The sequence below is a fragment of the Hordeum vulgare genome, chromosome 1H, assembly GCF_904849725.1.
Source record: "Hordeum vulgare subsp. vulgare chromosome 1H, MorexV3_pseudomolecules_assembly, whole genome shotgun sequence".
NCBI lineage: Eukaryota > Viridiplantae > Streptophyta > Magnoliopsida > Poales > Poaceae > Hordeum > Hordeum vulgare.
Window position 1 is genome coordinate 234,715,739 of NC_058518.1, and position 12,827 is coordinate 234,728,565.

The 12,827-nt window shown below is 42.8% G+C and overlaps 1 pseudogene; it reads left to right on the forward strand.

The window, feature by feature from the left end:
- Window positions 1-6,799: 6,799 nt before the first annotated feature.
- On the forward strand, window positions 6,800-11,890 carry LOC123398197 (annotated as a pseudogene).
- The last annotated feature ends 937 nt before the right edge of the window (window positions 11,891-12,827 follow it).

The following is a 12,827-nucleotide window of genomic DNA, read 5'->3' on the forward strand; positions in this document are numbered from 1 at the left end:
TATCAAGCATTTCCTCAGGTCTCCAGCAAATTCTTCAGATGATGATTTTCATCTGGAGACCTCACCTGCAGAAGTGATTAGTTTGATTTCTACACCACCCACATGTGAAGGGGTGGCAAAGCGTTCATTATCCCGCGAGCACCATATGAGAAAGGTGGCATTGAAGCTAATGCACTTCTCTTAACAGTAGGGGGATTAAAGTACTCATATGAATATGACAGAACTGGTTTGAGGATTTATGAACATAATGATTTGAGGAGTAACACTCATATTCATATTCCTTGTAGTTTCCCTGCATGTTAGACGCATAAGCACGGGTACGAGCATAGTTTTGACCAGTTGATGATTTTGATCCTCTTGAAGACTTTGGTCCTCCTGAGGAATTTGATCTGGGGTTCAGATTCTTCGGTGGTGGTGTCATGAGGACATTCACCTGAAGATTTTCAAGACAGCTTTTGGGAACCCAGATTTTCCTCAGAGGAGGGCCATTCCTGCAGTTAGTTCCAATATATCGAGCAAATACTTCACCAGATTGATTTTTGAACAGTTTATAGTTGGAATCAAATGACTCATCCGAGGAGTAGGATAATTCACATGAAAAGCCAGTTAGATTAGATGGATCAAAAGGAGGCCTAGTAGCAGCAACCCATGAGGTTTTGGGATACTGCTCAGGTTTCCAATAAGATCCATCCGCATTTAATTTCCCCTCAAAGGCAATTCCTTCTTTCCTCGGGTTCCTGTTCAAGATCTGCTTTTTAAGCACATCACAAAGGGTTTGATGTCCTTTGAGGCTTTTGTACATGCCTGTCACGTACAATTCCTTCAACCCTACATTTTCATCAGTAACATTTGTGTTTTCCTCAAGTGAGGAAATAGACACAACAGGTGCAGTTGAAGAATTTGTAGGAATGGTAGCATTTGATGATTCTGGTGAGGAATTAGCAGTTTCGCGTTCAATGCATTTAAGACATGGAGGAATAAATTCAACTTGCCTAGCGCCGATCTGTTTAGCTAGTAATGAATCATTTTCCATACGAAGATCATCATGAGACATCCTCAGCTTCTCAAGATCAAGCTTTCTTTGAAGAAATTCATAGGAAAGCTTCTCATGATCAGTGAGGAGTGTATCATAACGATCCTGAAGATTATCAAATCTAGACTGAAGTCTTTTCAAGTCATCAATGAGGATTTGGGTAAAGTTCATTTCGTCATTCAACAGATCATCACTTTTGTCTAGCAGTTTCTGAAGCTTTTTCAGAGCAGTTTGTTGTTTAGTGGCAATGATAGCAAGTTTACTGTAACTGGGTTTATTATAATCATTAGGTTCACAGTCACTTGAATCAGAGGAGGAGGCATTATTTGGTACCTTCGAACCCTTTGCCATGAAGAATAGGTTGGAGCGAAGTCATCAGCATAGTCATCAGTATGGATGGTGCAATCATTTTCTTCAAGATTGAAGATTGACTTGCTCACGAAAGTGGTTGCTAGTGCAAGAATAGCCTATCCATATTTTGAGTCTTCTTCAGAATCCTCTTCTTCATCACATTCCTCTGATTCTGCCTCGGAGTCCATTTCCTTGCCAATAAGTGCCCGAGCCTTTCTGAAACTAGTCTTCTTGTGTGATGAGGGCTTTGAAGATGAGGATTTTGAAGATTTCTTCTTCTTCTTCGAGTCATCAGAACTGTCATCCTTGTATTTCTTATTCTTTGATTCCTTTCCCCAACGGGGACAATCAGCAATGTAATGACCTGATTTTTTGCACTTGTGACAGGTTCGTTTCTTCTAGTCCTCAGATGAAGATTCTGATTTCCTCATGTCTCTTCTTAAAGATTTACCGAACTGACCACGTCGTGTAAATCTCTGGAATTTCCTCACGAGCATTGCAAGCTCCTGTCTAAATTCTTCAAGGTCACAAATGCTGTCATCTGTGTCTTCTTCTTCAGATGAGGAAATTGCTCTAGCCTTAAGTGCACGTGGTCTGGAATAGCTTTGTCCATATAGATCTGTCTTTTCTTCTAGCTGGAATTCATGAGTATTTAGCCTTTCAAGTATATCAGCTGGATCCAGCATCTTGTAGTCTGGTATTTCTTGAATCATGAGAACTAAAGTATCAAATGAAGAATCCAAAGATCTCAGTAGTTTCTTCACAACTTCGTGATCAGTGATGTCTCGAGCTCCCAGTGCTTGCAGTTCATTTGATATGTCAGTGAGGCGATCAAAGGTGTCTTGGCAGCTTTCATTGTCATGTCTCTTGAAGCGATTGAAGAGATTGCGAAGAATATCAACACGAGAGTCACGCTGGGTTGATACTCCTTCATTTACCTTGCACAGTCTCTCCCAGATCAGTGTTGCAGAGCCCAAACCACTTACTCCTCCAAACTGGCCAGGGCTCAGATGGCCACAGATGATGTTCTTCGCTTGAGAATCGAGTTGCTTGAATTTCTTCACATCAGCCGCAGTGACACTGGCAGAGATGATGGGGACGCCATTTTCCACAATATACCAGAGATCATTATCAATAGCTTGTAGATGCATTTGCATTTTGTTCTTCCAAAAGGGAAAGTTCTTTCCTTTGTAGGTAGGACATGCTACAGTCACTTTAAACATGCCTGCAGTCGACATAACTAAAACTCCAGGTGGTTAAACCAAAATCACACAGAACAAGGGAGTACCTTGCTCTGATACCAATTGAAAGTGCGTTATATCGACTAGAGGGGGGGGGGGGTGAATAGGAGATTTTTAGAATTTCATCACTGAGGAAATTCCTTTCGAGGAAATTCCTCACTGATGGCTAACTTAAAGCGGAAACAGTAAAGGATCAGACGTGCAAACGTTCACAACAGCAGTATTTCAGAGTGAAGAATGTGAAAACAGATTGCACAGTAAGCACGCACGCAGAATACAGATGATGATTAACTATCGTGAAGAATTTGGGGTTGAGGAAATTCAGAGAAAGTCTTCAGCAAATCCTTCAAATAGTCACAGTGAAAGTCATCAACACATAATACACGGAAAGTAAAGAGTTGAGGAATTAGAACCCATTTCTTAGTGAAGACAGTCGTTGATGACCCAGTTCCAACTGTTGTGACAGTCGTACATCTGGTTTGGAGCGGCTTGGTATTGAAACCAAAGGACACCCAGTCCCGGGACACACAGTCCCTACCGTATTCTTCTTGAGCTAAGGACACACAGTCCTCGCCCAACACTCGTGGTAAGTCTTCAGGGCAGACTTCCAAACCCTCACAAACTTGGTCACCCGGCGATCCACAATTCACTGCTCGAATGCTCTAGACCATGACGCCTAACCGTCTGGAGGATGCACAGTCCTCAAAGGTAAAAGGCTTCAGTCCCACACAGGAACAACTTCTTCAGTGATGCTCAATCACTAGGTTTGGTTTGTGGTTTCGGTGGGTGGTGTATTTCCTCACTGATGAATTACTCTCGAAGACTTTGAGGAATTTGGGTTGCTCTTATGACAAGTGTGAGTTTCTAACGGAGCAGCCAACCAGCTAGTGGTTGTGGGGGGTTGCTATTTATAGCCTGGGAGCATCCCGACATGATTTGACACTAATGCCCTTAAATAATATGAACGTCGGAGTGGATAAGACCAGTGACTTGGCGTGGTTATCGAAACGGTCAGAACCCTCAACTGTGAGAGTCCTCATGTCACTCATATTCCTCACTTTGAGGCTTTTGGTAGGATTAGGCTTGGGTTGAGCATCATGAGGAAATTCATTCCATAGTGTAACTTCGACCCCCTTTAACAGTACGGTGTTCCTATTACTCGAATGGGAAGAAAGTAAAGCAGAAAGTTTAAATCTTCATGCTTCAATTCTTCAGAGTGATTTTCTTCAGGAACCATCGGACTTCTCAATATCAGTATCTTCATGAGGAATATCAATTTCATCGCAGATTCCTCGCGATTCATTTCTTCAGCTTCAGACCAATTTCTTCAACTGAAGACATATATTTTTAGGGGTCGATATTCTTCAAATATCTCAAACTCCTCAATGACTTATAGATCATGTGTTCACTCACAAACACATTAGGTACTTAACATATAAGTCTTCAAACCACCAAAATCACTAAGGGGCACTAGATGCACTTACAATTAGCAAGTGATTGAGAAGTTGAAGGAAGTGATGAAAATGTTTCTTCTCTGATGAATTCATCCTTCTTTAAGTTACAGAACACGCCGTCAGATTGTTTGACTTCCTTCGTACCAAGTTCCTATTTTTGAGTTTCTGCTCCATAACGGGTTGAATCACAGAAAACATTTTTGTGTACATCTCTTTAATGATTTTGGCAATATCTTCTTTAGCCTACAAAAGAGACATATAAAAAATAAGCATCTGATATCAATATCACGGTGATAGAATAATAACCTGCAGATCATGTGTATGGAATGCTGTATTGCAGGAAGTATAGTGAGATTACTCCTAAATGAGCCGTTAGGTAACCTAGCTAGTGTAATGTATGAAGCACAACTAATTTAACGTGTAAGTAAGGGCTATAACCATCATAGAACAAGAAACTATTTTCTATTGGTTATCAAGGAGCACAACTAAGCTACTGCAGGTAGGGGGCACATGTAATATAAACGAAGCATGTTTCCTATACGTGCTGACTTATATGTTGAATGACTTTGAAAATTTGCATGATGTACAATCATTGGCAATTTGAAGAAAAAAATGATCATTTGGTCGAAGTGACTCACCGAGGATAATTTGCATTTTGGGACAAACTGTTCTAAATAGGCTTCTAGTTTTGTACCCATTCGATAAAATGACCTTTCAGAGGCATTTGGTGGATAGAAAGGTGTGCTCGTTATATTCTTCAGCTGAGATGATTTTGCAAGAAGACAATAAGTATATTTCAAATTAAATCAATCAATGGCAGCTAAATCATTCTGCTGAGGTAATATTTCAGAGAGTTACAAAATAATGTACTACACTCACAGGGTGTTTGCCAAAATTTCCTTCCTTTGGCGACAGTCTGTCTAGGTTAGCATATTTCTTGACAACGTCTGTATCCCAGATAGGTAGTCTTGATGTCAAATCATTTTTCATAGGGATCACATTGATATCCAAGTACTCGAAATAGCTTATCTGCCGGAGATAAAAAAGGTTGAAATTGGATCAGACACTCAACATTTACGATGAAAATAATTCAAAGAAAAAGGTAGTTAACCAACCACTGGTATCAGGAGGCAGCCACACAATGCGCCGCTGAATTCCTTATCCTTGAATGTCTGGAGTGATGTCACTAACTTCTCTAGTGTAGCTCGTGACCAATCATATGACGGGATATCTGATGTTGGTCCTTCAAGAGCTGATAGGTAAATCGGGCTTACGCACTCGTACTTGTGGGGCATAGAAAGACTACAGTTGCAAACATCACAAAAACCCGCTGGAATAATTGTCGTGACAGTTCAGGGGTCATGAGATCAATCAGTTCTCTGATACTTGGAGTCTGTGCGGCACAATTTGTGTCATACTTAACCTGTTCTCTGAAAGTGTATGAGCACCTTTTAGCAATCATTTTGCCTCCCAGTGGAATTCCCAATATTCTGTGCACGGTGTAAGAGTTCATAAGAAAGGTGAATCCACTGGGCAGTATGAAAGAATTCGAGCTGCTGTCGAAGTAACGGACGAGCCATCGAACGAGACATCTCGGGAGCTCTTGGCAAGACAACTCTAATAGGTTTCCAAAGCCAATTTCTGTGACAAGTTGCTTCTGGTCGTCCGTGAGCTTGTCACAAACAGATGTGAACTTCTTAAGGCTCAGTTTTGTACTGAAATCTTCTTCATACTCAGCCATTCTAAGAGCTCTGCAGACAAAATCAAGAATTGAATTTTGAGGAAATGTATTGATTGAATAGATTTGACTGTTGCAACTTTCTTTCATAAGAGAGGCTTCTATATGAACGTCTTGCGAATAAGAAACACATATGAGAAGAGTTTTACTCATTTTTTTAAAGCAAATGCAACAACACACATGGGAATCATTAAGAAAAAGAACCTACTGTTGTCATGATATTTGCTTCTTCCTTCTGTACTCCTGAACGAGCTTTTCGTGTGCTGTATGTTTGGACTCGGTCCTTATCCTTTCCTTTTCTAGTTGGTCAGGGACCATGAAAACTTGTGTCATGAGTTCCGTACCATCCACAGTTTCAGACTGGGTCCCTGAGAGTTGTGGAGTGCAGTCCATCCCATCCATTGCTACATAATAGGCCATGAGACACTATGATTACTACCTCGACTAGCATATTCACCGAGAAATATGTTAACTGCGAGTTAACTAATCATAACTACTACTACATATATTCATTGACCTCTCTGACTAATCGTAGGTAACACCATGAGTAGCACGATCGAAACACTATGAGTACCACATGTCACAAATGGGGAAGTAATTCCCCGATTCGCCTACTAGCGACCATGACTTATGGGATTTCGTTAAATATTACGATAAATTTAATTCGTGTCCCATCTCTCTCGTGTTGTGTTTCTCATCCAGATTTATTCATTCGGAAATTTCATTCATCATAACACTATGAATAGCACGATCGAAAAAAAATCATTGAGAAATTGAAACAACATGCGAAGCGCTGCGTGGATGAAGTAGCATCTAGAAAGTGTAATTTGTTACCTCAACAGGAGGTGCACGGGGTGGAGGGAGAGGGTGGACAATTTGTCTTGGGGAGAGGTAGATGTAGAGAGAAATAATATGAGCAATCAACAGTAATTCCTCGGTAGATCTATGATGTCTACCCCCAAATTTATTTCCCCGACGCGAGATGGGGAGTGAACCAAATGAGATCTGGAATTTATTGACGGGCGACCCCACTGGTGAGTAAGAGCAACCATTGTAGAGCCCGCATGTCAGTACGGCTCGACTACATCTAGGTCATGATGTGGCCGGAAAAGTGACCCCACTTGTCTGCCAAAGAAAACTTTGGAGCACCCATTTGTCAGTACGGCGGCTCAGGTCCAACTAAAGACTTTTCGTGCACGCAAAGAGAGTAGTATGTTCTCTTTATTTTTTTGCATCTCTCTCTCTCTCTTTATTGTCTCTCGTTCAAATTCAAAATCACCCATGGTGATTTGAGAGTTGCCTTGATCAGGGAAGTAGATCGCGCAGAAAATTGAAGTGGATCCGGTCCGAACTTTCTGGGAATCCAACAAATAAAGGTTAATCAAGTGACCCCGTGATGTTTCCCCGACGCATGATGTAGATTTTTTTTGCCGCGCGACATTTTTAATCCATCCTGATGAATTAGCACACTCACCGTAATATTTTTTGTGTTTTGGTCATGCGTCTTCGATTTTGTCGTTAGTTTTCTGTATCCTTATTTTGTCAAGCATGGTTTTCAGTTTGCTCGAACCAGCAGGTAGTGTGCGGCATAGTTCGAATTCGATCCCTTCTAATATATTCGACAGTCCATACGCCTTAGTTGTTCTTCGCGGGTGTGCATAAAGAAATTTCAGGCCGTGATTTTTTTGTAACAGTGTTCGATTTCATTATGAATGTGGTGCTTGAGGTATAACTTTTTTGCCCTGCCAGATGTTCAGGGTCGGATCAGCTGATCAGGGCAGCAATGTTGGTCTTTCTCTAAATGATATTAGAAGGGCATATGAAAAGAAGGTAATAGCATCAATTGAAACACACTAGAGTCATTCGCAACAAAATCTATTGAACCTTAGATTTTCGATATTATGTTGTCTTTGTTTCTGTGCATTATAAACTCTCAAGGTGTAATGTGTCACCGTTGAATAATGCAAAGTTATACCTGTTGATCAGTTATGTAAATCCTTGGTTGAGTTCTGTAAATGTGTCCCCGTTCCATCTATGTGCTCTGCAGTTAAAGATCAATAGATGGAAGCAAAAGAAACTGCTGCAAGTGGATAACAAAAAAGAGAGTGCAAATGACGTTCATAACGCTCATGCTAGACGGGCTCGGGTGAATGTAGTCAAGGTTGAGAAACAATTGCTCGGTAAGCGTGCAATTCAGGAACAAGCTGTGGAGCAGGCAAATGCTAAAAGGAGTATTCTAGGCAGCAGAGTAAACTTTTCTGCAATGTCCCGGACTTTGGTTTTGTAATCCAGAGTTGCAACACAGAAACCGTATCAATCAGTAAGTCCAGGTAAACGATTAATTTTTTTAAAACTCATCCTTCTTGTTTTACAAATCTTGAGACACAATAACACTTCATATGCACCTAATTGTTAATGCTTAAAGGTCGCGGACAGCAGTCGGTCCGATGGAGTGGTTTTTTCTGATGGTCGTGCTGAAGATTCAGAGAGAAGAATCGTTGATGTAGTAACATTGAATGTTGCCCATAGAAGCAGTATCACAGCAATTGGAGGAAGAATCTTTACTGATCTGCGGCATGAGAATAAAGGAGAGGTGATAGCAACGTTGATCAAGCAAGAATTATGTCAAAGACTAGTGTTATTCGAATTTAATCAATAAAATTTATCTGTCTTTTCGTGTGCCATAGGCTTGCAAGGAAAATAACATGGATCACGCCAGTCCACGTCAGGAACAAAGGATTCAACAGATTGGATACACTCGTGACAATTTAAAGACGATGAGGCAAGGTCCTTGCAAAGGATCGCCATTGGCGTTCAGCATGAGAGGTCCTTCCAGAGGATCTCCGATGGCATTCAAGATTGTCAACGAAATATCCAATGCACGGAGGATGTCGCCAACATGTGCTCAGGAGTGCAGACATGAGGAAAGAAAGGTGACGACATGACCATGTTCTCTGTATGTAAATCCTGCTTTAGATTGTAGAGTGAAAGCAGAAGCATGGTCGTGCCTCTTTGATCGTATAGTGCAAAGAAAAGCATCGACGTGCCTTTTACGTGCACATGCACGCGTATTTAGTGCGTTCACAACCCTGTATCTTACCTAACATAAATTTGTGCTTCTGGTTTACACCATGTATGTTCCTGTCAAAAACTTACTGCTAAATCCTGCTACATTATTCTACATCTGTTTTAAAGCTTTCAAAATGATAAAATAAGATGTAAATGTCTCAGGTGCCTTTGATATCTAATTTTTTTCAACCTTCTTGTGCAGGACTTCAGAGGGAGCACGACAGATGAGTCAAATAACTGCAAGATTCCTTTAGCCACCCTTAAGGGAAAACAACCTGCAGAGGAGCAAGAAGTATACAGGGACGACTATTGCGACAACAAAAATGTTGAGGTTGAAGGAGTGCAAGTCCTTGGGTTTTCAGGTACCAGAGAAACAGATAACAACGACATTTGTGAAGTTGACAGAATAGAAGGAGGCAACACCGTTCGAGAAGTACTGATGGACTGGATCTCTAGCAGTGATGGCGCCCCCGCAGGTGACAAGCAAGCGAGCTGCAGCAGCTTTGTTAGAAATGAGCTAATTCCTGGTAATGAAAGGGATGATATCTCAAGTGAGAATGATGACGACCCCAATGGAGACACGTTGGACATCATCGACATTGGGAAGGCAACGCAAGAAGAGAAAGAAATGGATGACATGTTCAAAGGAAGCGCATTCCTGTCGATAGAGGAAGTGACGCAAGCACGTGGACCAGAGGATGGGTTGCATTTCAAAACAAGGGACAATGCCTTCTTTTTCTTCTGCACGTATGACAGAAAGATTAATTTTTCAGTGAAGCGATCAACCACCAGAAGAGCAGGTCCCGAGCAGGAGGTTGACAAGCAAGTGTTCCGTTGCACAAAGGAAGGTGTGAATAAAATGACCGAGAGACTTGTGAAGCACAGAAGGAGCAATTGCTTGATTAGGACACGTTGTCCCGTTGAAATAACAGCAAAAAGAGATACATCGAGGGGAGTATGGTTCTTAAGGAATGTTCGGCTAGAGGACAACCATGTGCTACACCCGTGTGATTGGATGTTGAAATTTATGAGGTGCTATAAGAACATGAGGCTCGAGGAGAATTTTTTTATCCAGGTCGTGCAGAAGGCAAGGCTAGAGCCAAGGAAAATCATGCAGATCTTCACTGCTATGGGTAAAATGAGGCTGGAAATTATGTTTGACACGATAGATATAAGCAACATTGCATGGTAGGACAGAGGTGGACAAAGGAACACAGATATCGAGGACACAATGAAGCTGTTAGCGGAAATGCAGAGGAAGAGGGCAGGGTTTCATCATGTCGAAGAGACGATGGAAACAATGTGGTGCGAAGCCTGTTCTGGACAGACTCCTTGTGCAAGATGAATTATGGCTTGTGCGGAGATTTTGTGTCTTTTGACACGACATTTTCTACGAATATATATGGTTTACCGTTTGCACCAATAATAGGGGTTGACAACCATGGGTCGTCCGTCCTTTTTGGAATAGGCCTCTTAAAGGATGAGACGATAGGGTCATTCAAATGGCTCCTAAGTACATTTGTTGAGGCAATGGGAGGAAAGGAACCAAAGTTCATAATAACAAACCAGGACAAGGCGATGAAGGTGGCGATAGAGCAAGCACTTCCGAGTACCAGGCAGAGGTTCTGTTTGTGGCATATTCAGAAGAACATGAAGGAGAACAATGCGACAGTGTTTGCGCAACATCCAGGGATGTCTGATGAGTTACATCTAATAATAAAAAACTCACTAAATGCAGATGAATTTGAAGGCTCGTGGAAAAGAGCAATTTCAAAATACAAAGCAGAAGGAAACATGCATCTGAATGCGTTGTGGGAACTTCGTACGTTCTGGGTACCAGCCTACTTCAAGGACTGCTTTTATCCATTCTCATCGACGACCACACGTAGTGAGAGCACAAACTCAATGTGGAAAAATTATGTGAATCACAAGGATACCATAACGATGTTTGTTGGTGCTTACAACATCATCCAACAAAATTGCCTTGCTATGCTTGACAAGAAAAGGCACCGGACAGAAGAGAAGGTACCTTCACGAGAGACAGGTTTTCCACTTGAAACAGAAGCAAGTGAAATATACACTAATGAAATTTTCAGGAAATTTCAGCAGAGCTGCGCAACCGCACATACTATAAGTGTCACGACCTGGCAAAAGGTAGGCAATATCTTTTAAAAAGGATCTCATCGCAAGATAAAGACAGGAAACCTTACCCATGTGAGGAATTCGATAGGTCTGAGTTCAGGGTTGATGTGGATGAGCATAAGGAAATATACATGTGCAGCTGCAAGAAGATGACCAGGGATGGCATCCAGTGCTGCCATGTACTTAAGGTTATGGACCAGACATGCATGGTTGAACACCTTCCAAAATCCTTTATCATCCCCAGATGGACCAGGAATTGGTGAGATAGCTTGAGACTACTGGCTACAAGTCAAGGTGACAGCATGACCGCACAAGAAGATGAAACTATGAGATTCGGTCTCGTGTATGCAGAGTTGTCCGATATATGTTCACATGCTTGCAGAAAGGACAAAGCATACAATGTGCTACTTGAATGTATGCAAGAAATGAAAATAAAAGTCATGACAACACTTGCTGATGAAACAGACACGGGCAAAATCCATGTGACGCAAGTCTGAAAAATCCTCCCATGGGTGGCTCGAAGGGAAAGAAAAAAGGGGACCGAATTAAAGCTGGCTCTGAGAAGAACATAAAAAGAAGCATACCCAATTGCAGCCGTTGCAATACAAAGGGCCATACAAAACCGAGTTGTCCTACTAACCTAGAAGTGATTGAAAGAAATAGGATTCAAGAGGAGAAGATGAAAGCACGGGAGGAGAAGAAGGCAAGATCATTGAAATGGCCGACAACACCAACGACAGCATCGAGAATATCAAGCGAAGAAGGAGAATGCACTCTTATCCCGGGACCAAGACGGTTAACACCATCATTAACGCGAACAACGCCGCTGATAACGCCAACGACCACATTGGCAACAAAGTAGCACTACTGGAAAACAGTTTTTTGCCATCTGCCTAGTCTTTGCCGTCTGCTAGCTGATGGCAAAGAGTGTCTTTGCCGTAAGCTTCAGCAAAACAGACGGCAAAGCACAGGCTGATGGCATAAAGCCTTTTTGCCATCTGTCACTTCTTTGCCGTCTGCTAGCGGACGACAAAGAGTCCAGAGGCAGACGACAAAGATATAGATAGGCCCACCTGACTGCGGGGCGGCTAGGTCAAATTGGAGTCGGCCCTTTGCCGTCTGCTAGCGGACGACAAAGAGTCCCGAGGCAGACGCAATACTCTAACACCGTTAACGGCTCCTTCCCCCCCACCCCGCCTCTCTCTCTCTTTGTAACGGTCACCCCGCACGCCCCTCTCTCTCTCTCCCCACCCCGCGCGCCCCTCTCTCTGTAACGGCCGTTGCCACCACCGTCACGCCCCCGCCCCCATCGCGTCGCCGCCCCTGTCGCCCCCGCCGCCCCCACTGCGGCCCGTGTCGCCCCTGCCGCTGCCCCTCTCTCTCTCCCCACCTCGCCCCCGCTGCCACTGCCACCACCGTCGTGCCGCCGCCCTTGTCGCCCTTGTCGCCTCCATAGCCGCCCCGCCGCCACCACTGCCCCCCGCCGCCGCACTGCCCCCGGCGACGCCCCACTGCCCCGTCGCACCCGTCCTCCTCGCAGCCCCGACGCCCCAACCGCCCCCGCTGGTGAGTCCCCCCATTTTTTTGTTTTTCCTTATTTTTATTTATGTTAAATTAGTTAGGTTATTTTTTTAGTTTATTAGGTTAGTTAGGCTAGTTAGTTTGGTTGTTAAATTAGTTTAGTTTAGGTTTAGTTTTAGTTTAGGTTTAGGCTGCGTTTGACAACAAAGTATTGTAAAAATCGGTGTAACGGTAAACTACAGTATTTTAACCCGTTGGTATAAGATATCATGGTTTTT